Source organism: Siphateles boraxobius, unplaced genomic scaffold (genome assembly GCF_051911475.1).
Source record: "Siphateles boraxobius isolate OS27281-9 unplaced genomic scaffold, OSU_SipBor_1 1, whole genome shotgun sequence".
Lineage (NCBI taxonomy): Eukaryota > Metazoa > Chordata > Actinopteri > Cypriniformes > Leuciscidae > Siphateles > Siphateles boraxobius.
Window position 1 is genome coordinate 2,690,184 of NW_027508699.1, and position 17,452 is coordinate 2,707,635.

Below are 17,452 nucleotides of genomic sequence, written 5' to 3' on the forward strand. Positions count from 1 at the left end.
TAACCACGCAGCAACTCGCCTGCACGTAGAGTTTTTCTGCATCTATCTTTAGTATGATGACGTTGTAGTTGGAAGCAAAAAGCTTTGCCAGGCACACTTGGCTTTCTTGAACACTAAAGACATCAAACGACGAGGATGGGATTCGAACCCACGCGTGCAGAGCACAATGGATTAGCAGTCCATCGCCTTAACCACTCGGCCACCTCGTGACTCGCCTGCACAACTCCCCGAAGCTGGTGTGTTTCTGCAGCTATTTTAATGATGATGTCGTTAAAGTCGGCAGCAATGTCCTTTGATCGGCTTTTCCATGCGCACTTGGCTCTCTCGAAACACTAAAGACAACAAACGACGAGGATGGGATTCGAACCCACGCGTGCAGAGCACAATGGATTAGCAGTCCATCGCCTTAACCACTCGGCCACCTCGTCACTCACCTGCTCTTCTGCCCGAAGCTGGGCTGTGGTGTGTTTCTGCAGCTATTTTAAGGATGATGTCGTTAAAGTCGGCAGCAATGTCATTTGAACGGCTTTTCGATGCGCACTTGGCTCTCTCGAAACACTAGAGACATCAAACGACATGGATGGGATTCGAACAAACGCGTGCAGAGCTGAATGGATTAGCAGTCCATCGCGTTAACCACTCGGCCACCTCGTCACTCACCTGCTCATCTGGCCGAAGCTGGGCTGTGGTGTGTTTCTGCAGCTATTTTAAGGATGAAGTCGTTAAAGTCGGCAGCAATGTCATTTGAACGGCTTTTCAATGCGCACTTGGCTCTCTCGAAACACTAAAGACATCAAATGACGAGGATGGGATTCGAACCCACGCGTGCAGAGCACAATGGATTAGCAGTCCATCGCCTTAACCACTCGGCCACCTCGTCACTACGCCTGTACATCTGCCCGAAGCTGGGGTGTGGTGTGTTTCTGCAGCTATTTTAAGGATGATGTCGTTAAAGTCGGCAGCAATGTCATTTGAACGGCTTTTCCATGCGCACTTGGCTCTCTCGAAACACTAGAGACATCAAACGACGAGGATGGGATTCGAACCCACACATAAAGAGCACAATGGATTAGCAGTCCATCGCTTTAACCAGTCGGCCACCTCGTCACTCGCCAGCACGACTGCCCGAAGCTGGGCTGTGGTGTGTTTCTGCAGCTATTTTAATGGTGATGTCGTTAAAGTCGGCAGCAATGTACTTTGAACGGCTTTTCCATGCGACATGGCTCTCTCGAAACACTAAAGACAACAAACGAAGACGATGGGATTCGAACACACGCATAAAGAGTGGATTAGCAGTCCATCGCCTTAACCATTCGGCCACCTTGTCACTCACCTGCACGTCTTTAGGAGGAAGGTTGGGAAACTCACAACTGTGTTGATAGAGGGAGATGTGCTTATGTTTCTTTTGTGTGCTGCTTCTGCTTTGTTGGTAAGAACCTAGAGAGAACGCCTGGGTCAAGAAAATGGCAGCATAGCTTACATTGGACCTCTCTCAGAATATGTTTGCAGTGTCCTTGCAATCTTCATTATCCTACCCAAACTGGTAGGGGGCTCATCGAATCGATCCAAAACTCAAACATGTTCTTGGAGATTGAGGCTTATAACTCTGCCCCTTTGTTACCAGGATACTCATAAGTATATCCCATAAAAAATACCGCACATTTTGTTCTTTGAGCTAAGAGAGAACAATTAATAAACCTCTATGTGCATTTCACTCACCTGTTTCATAGACACACCATGCAGCCGGCCGTTCCAAAAGGCTGATTACATGGCAGTTTAAAACGTGATACCACCCTGTCGTTCCATGTCCGGATAAAAGCAGAGGAGACGTCGCTACCTTGTCTGGCATTCTTTCGCAGAGGCAATATCATGGTCTATGAGGCTCATCCGAGACGTGATCTTTGCTGGTTGAAAACTTTACCCAATACCCCGCTGGAATGACTTGAAATACAGTCAGCCTTGGCAATTTTTGACGGTCTCTTGAGAGGCTTCATGACTTGTTGTAAAAGTGAATTTTACTTTTGCTTTTTTTACATTCTGTTTTCGCTGTGGTGTTGAAAGCATAAGCTTGAAGGTGGCTGGTTTAGCCAGGATTTGGACCTCCCTTGAACGTGTTTTTGTATTTAAAATGATTATATCCATTAACCAGGGGGCTATCATAACTGAAATACAGCTATAATTAAAAGATTGCCATGAGCTGCACCCCTGCGGTTGACCTGTCCTCTAGGCTCCAAGTGAAACTAAACACCAAAGATGGGACTCAAACCCATGCGCACAGAGCACAAAGGATTAGCAGTCCATCGCCTTAACCACGCAGCAACTCGCCTGCACGTAGAGTTTTTCTGCATCTATCTTTAGTATGATGACGTTATAGTTGGAAGCAAAAAGCTTTGCCAGGCACACTTGGCTTTCTTGAACACTAAAGACAACAAACGACGAGGATGGGATTCGAAGTGCAGAACACAATGGATTAGCAGTCCATCGCCTTAACCACGCAGCAACTCGCCTGCACGTAGAGTTTTTCTGCATCTATCTTTAGTATGATGACGTTATAGTTGGAAGCAAAAAGCAAAAAGCTTTGCCAGGCACACTTGGCTTTCTTGAACACTAAAGACAACAAACGACGAGGATGGGATTCAAACCCACGAGTGCAGAACACAATGGATTAGCAGTGCATCGCCTTAACGACTCGGCCACCTCGTCACTCACCTGCTCATCTGCCCGAAGCTGGGCTGTGGTGTGTTTCTGCAGCTATTTTAATGATGATGTCGTTAAAGTCGGCAGCAACGTACTTTGAACGGCTTTTCCATGCGCACTTGGCTCTCTCGAAACACTAAAGACAACAAACGCCTATGATGGGATTCGAACAAACGCATGAAGAGCACAATGAATCAGCAGTCCATCACCTTAACCATTCGGCCACCTCGTCACTCACCTACACGTCTTTAGGAGGAAGGTTGGGAAACTCACAACTGTGTTGATAGAGGGAGATGTGCATATGTTTCTTTTGTGTGCTGCTTCTGCTTTGTTGGTAAGAACCTAGAGAGAACGCCTGGGTCAAGAAAATGGCAGCATAGCTTACATTGGACCTCTCTCAGAATATGTTTGCAGTGTCCTTGCACTCTTCATTATCCTACCCAAACTGGTAGGGGGCTCATCGAATCGATCCCAAACTCAAACATGTTCTTGGAGATTGAGGGTTATAACTCTGGCCCTTTGTAACCAGGATAGCCATAAGTATCTCCCATCAAAAGTACCGCACATTTTGTTCTTTGAGCTAAGAGAGAACAATTAATAAACCTCTATGTGCATTTCACTCACCTGTTTCATAGACACACCATGCAGCCGGCCGTTCCAGAAGGCTGATTACATGGCAGTTTAAAACGTGATACCACCCTGTCGTTCCATGTCCAGATAAAAGCACAGGAGACGTCGCTACCTTGTCTGGCATTCCTTCGCAGAGGCAATATCATAGTCTATGAGGCTCATCCGAGACGTGATCTTTGCTGGTTGAAAACTTTACCCAATACCCCGCTGGGATGACTTGAAATACAGTCAGCCTTGGCAATTTTTCACAGTCTCTTGAGAGGCTTCATGACTTGTTGTAAAAGGGAATTTTACTTTTGCTTTTTTTACATTCTGTCTTCGCTGTGGTGTTAAAGCATAAGCTTGAAGGTGGCTGGTTTAGCCAGGATTTGGACCTCCCTTGAACGTGTGTTTGTATTTTAAATGATTATATCCATTAACCAGGGGGCTATTATAACTGAAATACTGCTATAATTAAAAGATTGCCATGAGCTGCACCCCTGCGGTTGACCTGTCCTCTAGGCTCCCTGTGAAACTAGACACCAAAGATGGGACTCAAACCCATGCGCACAGAGCACAAAGGATTAGCAGTCCATCGCCTTAACCACGCAGCAACTCGCCTGCACGTAGAGTTTTTCTGCATCTATCTTTAGTATGATGACGTTGTAGTTGGAAGCAAAAAGCTTTGCCAGGCACACTTGGCTTTCTTGAACACTAAAGACATCAAACGACGAGGATGGGATTCGAACCCACGCGTACAGAGCACAATGGATTAGCAGTCCATCGCCTTAACCACTCGGCCACCTCGTCACTCGCCTGCACAACTTCCCGAAGCTGGTGTGTTTCTGCAGCTATTTTAATGATGATGTCGTTAAAGTCGGCAGCAATGTCCTTTGAACGGCTTTTCCATGCGCACTTGGCTCTCTCGAAACACTAAAGACATCAAACGACGAGGATGGGATTCGAACCCACGCGTGCAGAGCACAATGGATTAGCAGTCCATCGCCTTAACCACTCGGCCACCTCGTCACTCACCTGCTCATCTGCCCGAAGCTGGGCTGTGCTGTGTTTCTGCAGCTATTTTAAGGATGATGTCGTTAAAGTCGGCAGCAATGTCATTTGAACGGCTTTTCCATGCGCACTTGGCTCTCTCGAAACACTAGAGACATCAAACGACATGGATGGGATTCGAACAAACGCGTGCAGAGCAGAATGGATTAGCAGTCCATCGCGTTAACCACTCGGCCACCTCGTCACTCACCTGCTCATCTGGCCGAAGCTGGGCTGTGGTGTGTTTCTGCAGCTATTTTAAGGATGAAGTCGTTAAAGTCGGCAGCAATGTCATTTGAACGGCTTTTCCATGCGCACTTGGCTCTCTCGAAACACTAAAGACATCAAACGACGAGGATGGGATTCGAACCCACGCGTGCAGAGCACAATGTATTAGCAGTCCATCGCCTTAACCACTCGGCCACCTCGTCACTACGCCTGCACATCTGCCCGAAGCTGGGGTGTGGTGTGTTTCTGCAGCTATTTTAAGGATGATGTCGTTAAAGTCGGCAGCAATGTCATTTGAACGGCTTTTCCATGCGCACTTGGCTCTCTCGAAACACTAGAGACATCAAACGACGAGGATGGGATTCGAACCCACACATAAAGAGCACAATGGATTAGCAGTCCATCGCTTTAACCAGTCGGCCACCTCGTCACTCGCCAGCACGACTGCCCGAAGCTGGGCTGTGGTGTGTTTCTGCAGCTATTTTAATGGTGATGTCGTTAAAGTCGGCAGCAATGTACTTTGAACGGCTTTTCCATGCGACATGGCTCTCTCGAAACACTAAAGACAACAAACGAAGACGATGGGATTCGAACACACGCATAAAGAGTGGATTAGCAGTCCATCGCCTTAACCATTCGGCCACCTTGTCACTCACCTGCACGTCTTTAGGAGGAAGGTTGGGAAACTCACAACTGTGTTGATAGAGGGAGATGTGCTTATGTTTCTTTTGTGTGCTGCTTCTGCTTTGTTGGTAAGAACCTAGAGAGAACGCCTGGGTCAAGAAAATGGCAGCATAGCTTACATTGGACCTCTCTCAGAATATGTTTGCAGTGTCCTTGCAATCTTCATTATCCTACCCAAACTGGTAGGGGGCTCATCGAATCGATCCAAAACTCAAACATGTTCTTGGAGATTGAGGCTTATAACTCTGCCCCTTTGTTACCAGGATACTCATAAGTATATCCCATAAAAAATACCGCACATTTTGTTCTTTGAGCTAAGAGAGAACAATTAATAAACCTCTACCCAGATAGCAAAAAATATCGGCACGGCTTCTTTTTGCCGCCGGCCCCAAACTGTCGGCTATAGGTGCGCCCCGCTGGCGGAGATGAAACGTTTGCCGCCGAATACGTCACTCCCATTTCTTGCGAGATGCCGCCGGCGAACAGCCGCCGGGCCGCCGACTTCATTCTCTCTGGCGGTTGCCGCCGTCTAAATGAACCGCGGCCGGCTGGCGGCAAGCCGCTTTGAAATCGACCAGCCATGTCATTGGCATGAGTGGAACTGACAGCATTTTAACTTTCACATTTAAAGCGATTATAATTATTATGTGAATTATATCAAATTTTGTTGTTGTTGTTGCTCCAAAGTCATTAGGGTTTATAACAGATTTGACTCAGTCTGATTCCATGATAAGGTTTAGGAAAATACATTTAAATTACGTTGAAACTCTGAAGCGATTCAGTGATATGCCTATGTAAAATATATAGAATTATTTTAGTCACTTAAGGTGACAATTCTTTACATTTCTTTGATTTATGCACAATTGAGATGCACAAATAGTCCAAAAAGAATTCCTTTTGTAAAACTTACTTGGCAATAAATATCTTTCTGATTAGGTTTTAAAATAAATATTTTATTCATGGTATGAACAATTTAGCAGAATAAATGGATGAAGTTAGACTTTTCACCAATGCCTGAAATCAGTGAACAGTGAAAGACATCTGCAACTTGGCCAAAAGCTTGGGTATGCTTTAGATTTTTTTTATTAATTTGCAACCATGGTAATATTTATAATAAACATGAAAATCCCTGTTTTGACCTGAAAGATAAAGTGAAATATTTAGAAATATTTTGTCTCTCTGTCACCCCAGGAAATTTCGTTTATGTCTTTCATTTTTTTACAAGCTCGATTTTTTTATTTATTTGACCTTTTACAGGTATAAGGGATTAATTTGCAATTGCGAGTTTTGCAATCTGTACAAATGTTTAAGAAAGTATTAAAGCACAAACAGAGAAGTACCTCCACCGGCCGAGAGGGGCAGTACCTAAAAAACGGAAGCAGATTTACCAACACAACAGTGGCCACTCGTCACACGATTTCAGTATTTGGAGAGGATATCCTATCTAGTCATTGACTACGATCTTTAAAGTAAGTACATTTTTCCTTTTTGTGTAACGCATTATTATGTTCATTTTTTACATTTTTAGTTCATCTTTTTCAAATATGTTCTTGCCTTACTAGTCAAGCTAGTAAGTTAGCCTTGTTTACAAAGTTTCCGTCATGTTTCTGACATAGCTAACGTTAGTTAGGCTAACGTTACTTAGTTTCTTCCTGGCGTTAGTTTTTTCTTTTCTTCTTTTAACTATATTTACGTTATGTTTATGCCAGTGTGAGTACTACAGTATGTGGTAGATAGTATTGGTCAGTCGAATAATTAACTAACTTACGTAACCAAATCCTGAAGGACAATTCTCCCGCCCACGTGGGAATGGTAACGTTAGCAAAATCTTTACGACAAGAAAGACTGATCAGTATAACTTGTGTTGTTTTCTAACTAAACATAATGATGTTTTGTTTGATTCGACAACCATGCTGCTAGTCTAGTTTAACTTACAGTGTTAGCTAACACATGCTGCTTCGCCTTTTTTACTCACTGAATTCAAGCATGTTCGACATGTTGAAATGTATCTAGCCTAGCTACAGTAAATCGCCAATGCTTTACATCTAGAAAGAAAGCTTTACATCTAGAAAGTTTAACTTTTGGTGTTTATATATATATATATATATGTGTATATATATATATATATATATATATATATATATATATATATATATATATATAATGTGTATATATGTGTTTATATGTATATATGTGTGTGTATATGTATATGATTGTGTTTGTCTGAACATGGTTTTCTGTTGATCCACTTTTGAAAATGACTCGTTTTTTTGAAGGGGTGAGCATTTTAATGTTATTGATTTTGCCTGGAAATTAATCAAAAAGTATACTTTATGCAAAATGTTCTTCTATTTTAGATGGTTCACATTGTTCAGTTTATCAACGAGGAGGATCTGCCATTTGCAGTGGTTCCGCAAGAGTGGCTCAGCGAGAGCATGTGCCATTGGCCCCCATTTAACCTCAGCAAAAAGACGAAGGCAACAATTTAGCCATCCTCTGCACACCTCCACACAGCACCTGGGAGAAACATCATTTTAAGTTCATGAAGGGAGCAGGTAAATGGGTCTGACTTGTGTATTTGATTTTCCTGTATTTCATCTGTGTAATTTATTTTCTGTTTATTGTGGATAACTGACTCTTTCATTCATTATTCCCTACTTTAGAATCTTGGAAGTCTCAAGAAAAAAAAAACTCTAGAAAGATGCATCGATTCCAGAAAACCAGAAAAATGCTGAACTGGTATGTAAAATCTATTGCTGTGATGCTGGATTTGTGATCCTGCCACTAAACTATACCATTTGTTAGATTTTCAAATTTCTGTTTCCTCTTTCTCGCAACCAGGTTTCTCCCCAGTAATCCAGACTCCACTTCACAGAGCCAAGAGTTTGAGTACAAGTAAGTGATGTTATTTGTGAAGTTTTTTTGTCTTGGAAACTATTGCTTCTATTTGATGTCGGCATGAACCGGAAGTTACAAACGACTTTTCTCCAGTGTTGTTACGTATTTAAAAGTGAAACAGTATATTGAACGGAGGGCAGGGTTTTACTCTAGCGCTCCTCTTCTCCATCTCTGCTCATAGCACGGTTTGAGGGGAGTTGCCACGCCCTCGCACCATAGCACATGACCGGAAGAGAAGAGAAGTCGTTTCGAGGGGGGAGGGAAGGGTAACGTATTTGATTAAAGATTATAAGGCTACATGAATTTTAAAAGAATAATGAAGTGCCCAGATAAATCATTTATAATAAACACTACAATATTACATATAAAAATACGAATTGTAAAATCTTACTTCAAGAGCAGGTGAAACAAGTTCAAACAATGTTGAAGACGTTTGCTTGCACTGAGCAATTAGGCACAACTTGCAAACAGCACCTGTGGTTGTCGGTTTAATTCCCACTGGGGCTACCTGTACATGTAGTAGACCTAGATATAAAGTAAAATTTAAGATTGTATACTGCATATATTACAGTCTGAATCCTTAGCCTTTCACATTTTTTATTTATTTATGAGAAGCTTCAGAGAAATGTAATTTGTAACACTTTTTTGGATTTTCAGCTTGGTGTAGGGGATAAAGCATGTTTTAGAGACATGTTCCTGAAGACCATTGTTCAAAGTAAGTTGGATATTTTTTTTAGATTTAAGTAGATGTGTATGTCCTATTGTCCTCATGCAATTCAAATTAAATGACAGATCTGTATTTTCTATATTAGCCATCCGGAAGGACCCGGCAACCCAGGATGCACTGATGAGGCGGTCCAGGTTAACGTTACGCGTTACCTGAAAGGAGCATCTGACCGTGAAGGCAGAAAAAGGCGCCGCACAGCTGAGAGGGACCCACAGCCGACCACTTAAAACTAGACTGACTACTGACACCCCAGAATCACTGACAACTGGAATCCTTTCTTTATCTTGCAGTCAGTAGAATCAAGACCCCTAAAGAAGTCAGAAGTGTCAGACTACACTCACTCACTGTGGAAATTACTTTCTTTTTTTCTTTTTCAAATAAAGCTTGTAAATCCTTGTGCCACAGGTCAGCATTGCCGTTATAATGGCCTATTCTACTCCAGAGCTTTACTATAAATTACTACCACTTATCATATTGTTAGAAATGGCTTGTAAATGTAGTTATACTTTTATTTATTTGGTATCTTGCACATTATTTGGTATCAAATATCCTCTTTACTTGTCATAATGTTTACTGGTAATTTTTTACCCTAGAGCTGTCCTTTTTATATGAACACTTATTGTAAGTGTTGTAATTTGCTTGTAAGGCTGTTTAACCAAAATTGAATTGGAAACCTGCATGTTAGTATATTGATTTATTTATTTTTCTGTTATGTTTCAGTGATCTGAAATATCTTGTTTAAATGACAGTTAATGTACTTTGAAATGTGGAATAAAAATGCCAATTGTAAATTTGTCTGGTTTGAGCAATCATTATTCTTGCTAAACTGCATGCTATAAATAAAAAAAATATATATAGCCAGAATAAGCGGCGGCAGAGCGCTCGAAAATAGCGTTTGCCTCCGGCGGGCCGCGGAAGGACGGCCTTCAATATAAAGGCGGCGGAACGGCGGTTGGCCCGCGGGCCGGCCGCTTAACGAAGGCGGTATGAAGGCGGCTGCCGCTTTTAAAAAGCGGCTGCCGCCGGCGGTGCGCCGTCCAACGTGTTTGCGATGTCGCCATTCTGACGCTTCTACTGCCGCCGGAGAACCGACGGTGGTCCGCCGACTCATTGCTATCTGGGTATGTGCTTTTCACTCACCTGTTTCATAGACACACCATGCAGCCGGCCGTTCCAAAAGGCTGATTACATGGCAGTTTAAAACGTAATACCACCCTGTCGTTCCATGTCCAGATAAAAGCACAGGAGACGTCGCTACCATGTCTGGCATTCTTTCGCAGAGGCCATATCATAGTCTATGAGGCTCATCTGAGACGTGATCTTTGCTGGTTGAAAACTTTACCCAATACCCCGCTGGGATGACTTGAAATACAGTCAGCCTTGACAAATTTTGCCAGTCTCTTAAGAGGCTTCATGACTAGTTGTAAAAGGGAATTGTACTTTTGCTTTTTTTACCGTGGTCTCGAAAGCATAAGCTTGAAGGAGCCTGGTTTAGCCAGGATTTGGACCTCCCTTGAACGTGTTTTTTTATTTAAAATGATTATATCCATTAACCAGGGGGCTTATTGTATTGATCCGGATCTCAACAACGTTTTCAGAAATGAACATGAGCTTTATATACAGCTATAATTAAAAGCTTGCCATGAGCTGCACCCCTGCGGTTGACATGTCCTCTAGGCTCCCTGTGAAACTAAAAACCAATGCGCACCCATGCGCACAGAGCAAAATGGATTAGCAGTCCATCGCCTTAACCACTCGGCCACCTCACCACTTGGCCACCTCGTCACTCACCTGCACATCTGCCCGAAGCTGGGCTGTGCTGTGTTTCTGCAGCTATTTTAATGATGATGTCGTTAAAGTCGGCAGCAATATTATTTGAATGGCTTTTCCATGCGCACTTGGCTCTCTCGAAACACTAAAGACAACAACCGACGAGGATAGGATTTGAACCCACGCTTGCAGATCACAATGGATTAGCAGTCCGCCAGCTGCCGAAGGATAGTCTGTCAAAATGGGGATAATGTTGAACAATGTTGAACGCCACAGCCAATCACGTCGACGCGCTATAACATTTGCAGCCAATTAGAGAGCGCCATCCTCGACATTATAACATTTGCAGCCAATCAGAGAGCGCCATTCTTGACTTTTTCCTTATCATTTTCGACATTTGACCAATCAGAGTACAAGGAAATGTCGATGGCACGTTTACGCTTAGCACCGCTAGGAGGAGGAGTCAGGAAGCTAGCCAAGTGTCAATCAAGTTGCCGAACTGAGCCGAAGGTGTACGAAGTAATGACATATCCTGAGGGGCGTGTCAGAGGTCAAAAAGTTCAGACGTCGAGCATCACTGTCACGGAGGTCAGGCAGCATAATTTTAACGGAGGACTGCGAAACTTATTTTTCGGTAACTTTAACTGTATTTTCGGACAATGTAATTTTATATTTGTATATAATTGTATATATTATAATTGTAAATATCGTGTGTGCTTTTTTTAAAGAAATAATTTGTATTACAGTAGTTTTGTTCAAAACGATATAACCTAACCGTTAGCCCCCCAACAAAAAAATGTCTGGCAAAAAATCCCATAAAGCCATGTCAGATACTGACTGGATTGCAAGGCTAAAAAAGTTTGCCAGCACAGGAGTTTGGCCATCAAATGAGGGTAACAGGCCAGCTCCTTGACAGAAAAACTGGCATGACGTGTACCAAAGGGTGAATGTGCTTTTGTCACCTTTGCATGATGTAATAATTGTAATCCTAATCATTTAATTCTATGTCATCATTATTTATAGATATGTATGTAGATAATGTTGCAGGTATTTGAGATTTATGTTTATTTATGTAAAAAAAACCCCTTTTTTTTGCACTGGGAGATTCAGAGATTTGAGGCAGTGGGGGTGGGGATGTTGAGTGAATGGATGTTTTTTTGAAGGTGTGAAATGTTCCTCTCTTGTTCTTTTAAAGGAGAATACAAACTTTACTCACTCTTTATCTCTAATTTTACAGTTTGTATCTCCCCTTCAAAGAACATGAATAAAAATAAATGAAACACTACAATAAATTAATGTGGCATTCATACTGATAAGTTAGAAATGCATGTATTCTATATTATATGTGTGATAATGTTTACAGATTGAAAGATGTCCGATGCAGTCTCGCGGCCAGACAACCTTGCTCGGAGCGGTCCCAAAGTGCATATGTGGTTTTCTCACTCAAAAGGTAACAATGTAAAGATGTAACTTGTATTTTTGGTAAGTGTGGTAATACACAGACAAAAAAATAAGTTAAAGAAAGAAAGCAGGTCCTTTAGTTATATAATGAATGATAGGATCAATAGATATTTTCTCATTTTACATTTTATTATATTTTTGGCCAATGTGCTGTTACAATTCAATTTGTCTTTTCATTGAAATTGTTTTGCCCTTTTTTAGTTTACCAAGCCAAGATTTGGTGGGTCCCACATTGCTGCTGCAAAGCCAAATCTGAGTGTGGCTAGGAGACCATCTCAGGCTGTTGACCAACCCAGCGCAGCAGTGTCCAGTGCCCCTACACCAAGCACCACTGTCTCTGTAAGTACTGGCATAATCCACATTGCATTCTAAGACACATTCCACATCTGTGCACTTTTTAGAAATATATTTTGTATGCAGGAAATCTTATCATAATGAATTAAGAGCAATACTATACAGTTTTCACACAATATGCAGTCAGTGAACACATTTCCACAATGCTTACATTTTCTTAACAGACAAGCTATACCTCCCAACAAAATTATGGATTGTTTTTGTAGTATTTACAAATGTTAACACACACCACCCCACAATAGCAAAAACAATATTCCAAACCTTAGATACAGTATAAAAACCTCGGCTTCTTCAATGATATCAGTTCAAAAACAATATATCTCAGCTGATAATAAACAAACAATTGAATAATTGACACACACCTGATTTATGTTGGGTAAATTGGGCCAACCATAGCTGATTCCAGTCTGGCTTAGACTCAGTGGCAGGGGTTATTTTTTTCTGTTACATTGACACTTATACATTAAAAGGAGGACTTTGAGGAGTGATGTTTTTGGAAACAGAAAAAGACAAACACTGTAATGTCTGGACGAGGAAAAGTAAGAGCAAGGGGCCCAGGGAGAAGAGCAGGCCCAGTGAGAGGTGCAGTGAGAGATGCAGTGAGATGTGCAGTGAGATGTGCATTGACAGATGCAGTGAGAGATGCAGTGAGATGTGCAGTGAGATTTGCAGTGAGATGTGCAGTGAGAGGTGCAGTGAGAGGTGCAGTGAGAGATGCAGTGAGATGTGCAGTGAGAGGTGCAGTGAGATGTGCAGTGAGAGGTGCAGTGAGATGTGCAGTGAGAGGTGCAGTGACAGATGCAGTGAGAGATGCAGTGAGATTTGCAGTGAGATGTGCAGTGAGAGGTGCAGTGAGATGTGCAGTGAGATGTGCAGTGAGATGTGCAGTGAGATGTGCAGTGAGATGTGCAGTGAGATGTGCAGTGAGATATGCATTGAGAGGTGCAGTGAGAGGTGCAGTGAGATGTGCAGTGAGAGGTGCAGTGAGATGTGCAGTGAGATGTGCAGTGAGATGTGCAGTGAGAGGTGCAGTGAGAGGTGCAGTGAGAGATGAGAGGTGCAGTGAGAGGAGCAGGACCAAGGAGAAGAGCAGGCATAAGGACTTTCAAGGGCTGCAAGAACAGTAGTCAGTGATGAAATTTGTGCCACTATCATTGACCATGTAATCAACCACGGTCTTTCACTAAGAGAGGCTGGTAAACAGTAAAGGGAAAAAAAACTGATTTGCTTTTTACTGGAATACTGTACATGTGGACATACAGTTCCCAACCAATAAATTTAGTGTAAAAATGGTGGATTGCATGTTTTGTATGCAAATACCTGTAAAACTGAAACACAAAAGTCTATGAAGTTTTTGTAATACAATAGCCAGTATTTTGAAACCTGGTGTACTTTGATTGACTGCATGTACCTTGTGAAGTGAAAACAAGTGTTATTCTTTGACATAATAATTTCATTCTGAGTCAGATTTCCAGAGTTTTGGTAAAGTTAGTGTGTTCAGAGAAAGATGTGTTCTATTTTGAAATGAAGAGTTAGTATATATTTACAGTTTTTTTCAATTGTTTACACGCAATTTTGAAAACCTCTACCTCCTTCTCCTCTTCATCTACCTCCTTCACCTCTTCCTCTACCTCCTTCTCCTCTTCCTCTACCTCCTTCTCCTCTTCCTCTACCTCCTTCATCTCTTCCTCTACCTCCTTCTCCTCTTCCTCTACCTCCTTCTCTTCCTCTACCTCCTTCTCCTCTTCATCTACCTCCTTCATCTCTTCCTCTACCTCCTTCTCCTCTTCCTCTACCTCCTTCATCTCCTCTTTGAGCTCCTCCTCTTATTCTCACTCTTCTTCTTCTTCTAGCTCCTTCCATTTTTGTTGAAGACAGGTGAACTCACCTGCTGCCTTTTATAGCACTCCTGAGTGATGCGTTTTCAAATTAGCACATGTGTGCTTCCATGCCTGATGGATGTGCATATCCAATTCATTCATTAGTGTGGTCAATGGCAATCCGGGGCTTTGTAATGACAAGGAAGTAACCTCACAATCCTTATCTGTGTCTAAGGTGTGAAAATGTGTGTAGAGTTTTACAAATCACTGTGTGTAATGTTTTGCTAAAAGGGTAAAGCAGACATTGTGTGTAATGTTGTGCAAATCTGTGGAGGGGTTTTGCTCATTGGAGTAGAATTTTGCAAATTGTGTGGAAATTTTTATTTTAGTGTGTAAACAGTCATAAAAATCTGTAACAAAATGTGTTCTTGAGAAGAAAATTATCCATTTGGCCAATTGTGTTTTGTTGGTGTGAGTCTGTGTTAAGAGTTTAGGAAAAAGTATCTGAAGTATGGGTAAGCGCTTGTTAGCGATTGAAAAAAACTGTAAATACTTTTGAAAACAGATTCAAATAAGCGGCGATCCTAAATTCCAATATTATTTCCCACTATTACTGTTTTTGACTGTATTTTAATCATATTTCAAAAACAAAAATAATCTTACTGAACATAGACCTTTAAACAGTATTGTATAATTCCATCTAGGATTAGTTAAAATTATTGGACAGTTATGACTGTTTCTTTCTCTTGTTATATATGCAACATATATTATATTTCATTGCATGTTGTCTCGGTAAGTAATTTCAAATTTTATTGGTCTAAAATAATTGAATTTGCATATTAACTGTCACAACTCAGTAGAGTCACACAAATTAGTGCTAGCAGCTGACACAATTCTGAAAACTATTGGAACAAATGTATACATTTTATTCTATAACCTTAAGTACGTATTTGACATCCAATATTTTCTATTTTATATGAGGGTAGTCTTGGATAGATAAAGCGGTAATTAAATAAATGACCTGCTAGACTAAATGTTTTGTCTTTTTCCTTCACAGACTACTCCTTCGGGGGCATTACTGCAAGATGCATCTGCAGTTCGACTGCTTCGTTTGTGGTCGGACACTTTGCCACCAGAGGATCACAGGTGGATTGCCAGCAGGCTTTTTAAAATGGGGCCCAAGGGAAAACCAGAGCTTCGAGACAACCTACAGCTCTGGTATTACCCACCACAGCCAGCACTTATTTACAACCAGGCTCCAGCTCCAGACAGATTTTTTTGTCATGCTCTGTTGCTGTGGATGCCGTACAAGCTGTGGAAGATCAAGGCTCTCTGTCCCAATTCTGCCTGCGGGCAGCATCAGCTGACTGGAGGCGGTCTGCACAAAAGGGCACGGCAGGTTCTGGACAACGATAGGATGTACAACATGGTCACAGAAACCCTCATCTGTACCAAGTGTAAAGCCTCGCATGTGTCCTGGAGTCAGACTGTCCTGCAACAGCTGGATCTGGGCCATCACTCTGAATTTCGGGTCATCCTCACGCGGAAGTAAGTACACTTTAATTCCACATCCAGTTGATAGCCCATCATCACATATGTTTGCAAATACTTTACAAATCAATTATGTAAAATATATGAATGTGTGGATTTTGCTTTTCCTAAGGTATATCTGTGATATGAGAGTCATTCAGCTCCTGCGTGAGCGTGGCCTAGGCAGCAATCCCACGCGGGTCATCAAACAGCTGCGTGAGAACCACAGTGAGGAGTGGCTCCAGCGTATGGCCCGGTACACCACCCAATGTGTGGACTTCCTCAAACGACCCGGGGTGTTGCAAATACAATTCCAGGAACCCCCAGAGCCTACAGTGGTCCCAGGCTGCAAGTGGCTGCTCACCGTGTACAGCCAAGACATCCTGACAAGGCTGGATGATATCCATGCAAGGATAACATCTACGTATGGTTCAGTCTTGAAGATGGATTCCACTAAAAAGGTTAGCAGGGGATTTTTGTTAATTTATGGTGTTTACTGTTATATCATTTTCAGAGCATGAGTATCATATTCTACATGGTGTGATGTTTCATTGCATTGCATGCTTCCTGTCATCTACTGCAGATCACTAAGAAGCTGGCTGGGACGGCAAGGGGAACGGGACTCTGGCTTACCTCTGTTGGCAATGAGTTTGGTCAGGTGCTCATGAGTGTGCTGACAGCACAGGAAGGAGCAGGACTGGACATGATGGTCGATGGTCTGGTGAAAAGGTACCAGCAGGCTAGTGTGGATCCACCTGCTGTTTTGTACGTGGACTGTGGCTGCTGCACTGATGTGGGTGAGACGAAGCTGAAAACCAGATTCAGAGGGTGGCCTGATCTCATGATTCGCTTGGACATCTGGCATTTTATGCGCAGGATTGCCATGGGGTGTACAACTGATGCCCATCAGCTGTATCCCATCTTCATGTCACGGCTGTCAGCGTGCATTTTTGAGTGGGATGCGGCTGATGTTTCTATGCTTCGCAAAGCAAAGAGAGAGCTGTTGATATCCCAGGGTTGGCCTGCGCTGACAGATGAAGATGTCAACAAGCATCTTACCAGGAATGAGCTGGCACTCCATTGCCGGAGGAGGACCTGTGGAGAGGAGACTACCATCCTTCTCCTTGAGCGGCTGCTTACAGAGCTCCTGAGCAGCCAGGGCAAAGACTCCCTGGGTGTTCCTCTCCTGGACCGAGAAAGGATGGAGCACATCTGGAATGTCCAGAAGAAGCATGTGAAATGCATTCAAGACCCCCCTGGTGTTGTGCTCTATACAGAGACAGGGAGCCTAAACAAGGGAGGTGTGCTTCTAAAGACCTACAGATGTGCCAGAGGCTCCACTTCTCTCGAGTCCTTTCATTTACACCTGGTATCGTTTCATCCCAGGTATTGTCTTTGTCACACACACTGTGCATGTGTAAAGAAAGAGCATTAAGTGTTTTTGTGTGTTCCTTTAACACCTCCTGAACACTGTTGTGTCTATTTACAGGGACCAGTGCAAACAGTCTGAACTTTCAGATTTATCTGCTGGAGGGTCTACACCGGTGGAACCAGGACCGGGAGGCTGCTTCCCTGTCATCGGAGCCATCAGCTTTGCGCAGCTACACAGGAGAACTTGTTCACT

At 42.6% G+C, this 17,452-nt stretch overlaps 9 non-coding genes across 9 annotated transcripts; 3 read left to right on the forward strand and 6 right to left on the reverse strand.

Moving 5' to 3' along the window:
- Positions 1-127: 127 nt before the first annotated feature.
- Positions 128-209, reverse strand: trnas-gcu (transfer RNA serine (anticodon GCU)). The gene has a single exon. It is a non-coding gene; the product is annotated as a tRNA-Ser (tRNA).
- A 137-nt stretch (positions 210-346) lies between these two features.
- Positions 347-428, reverse strand: trnas-gcu (transfer RNA serine (anticodon GCU)). Its single transcript has one exon. It is a non-coding gene; the product is annotated as a tRNA-Ser (tRNA).
- A 370-nt stretch (positions 429-798) lies between these two features.
- On the reverse strand, positions 799-880 carry trnas-gcu (transfer RNA serine (anticodon GCU)). Its single transcript has one exon. It is a non-coding gene; the product is annotated as a tRNA-Ser (tRNA).
- A 967-nt stretch (positions 881-1,847) lies between these two features.
- LOC143741971 (U4 spliceosomal RNA) lies at positions 1,848-1,988 on the forward strand. The gene has a single exon (XR_013205303.1). It is a non-coding gene; the product is annotated as a U4 spliceosomal RNA (small nuclear RNA).
- Positions 1,989-3,449: 1,461 nt separating this feature from the next.
- Positions 3,450-3,590, forward strand: LOC143741997 (U4 spliceosomal RNA). The gene has a single exon (XR_013205312.1). It is a non-coding gene; the product is annotated as a U4 spliceosomal RNA (small nuclear RNA).
- Positions 3,591-4,034: 444 nt separating this feature from the next.
- On the reverse strand, positions 4,035-4,116 carry trnas-gcu (transfer RNA serine (anticodon GCU)). Its single transcript has one exon. It is a non-coding gene; the product is annotated as a tRNA-Ser (tRNA).
- Positions 4,117-4,253: 137 nt separating this feature from the next.
- Positions 4,254-4,335, reverse strand: trnas-gcu (transfer RNA serine (anticodon GCU)). Its single transcript has one exon. It is a non-coding gene; the product is annotated as a tRNA-Ser (tRNA).
- Positions 4,336-4,705: 370 nt separating this feature from the next.
- trnas-gcu (transfer RNA serine (anticodon GCU)) lies at positions 4,706-4,787 on the reverse strand. Its single transcript has one exon. It is a non-coding gene; the product is annotated as a tRNA-Ser (tRNA).
- A 5,374-nt stretch (positions 4,788-10,161) lies between these two features.
- Positions 10,162-10,302, forward strand: LOC143742148 (U4 spliceosomal RNA). Its single transcript, XR_013205364.1, has one exon. It is a non-coding gene; the product is annotated as a U4 spliceosomal RNA (small nuclear RNA).
- Positions 10,303-17,452: the final 7,150 nt, after the last annotated feature.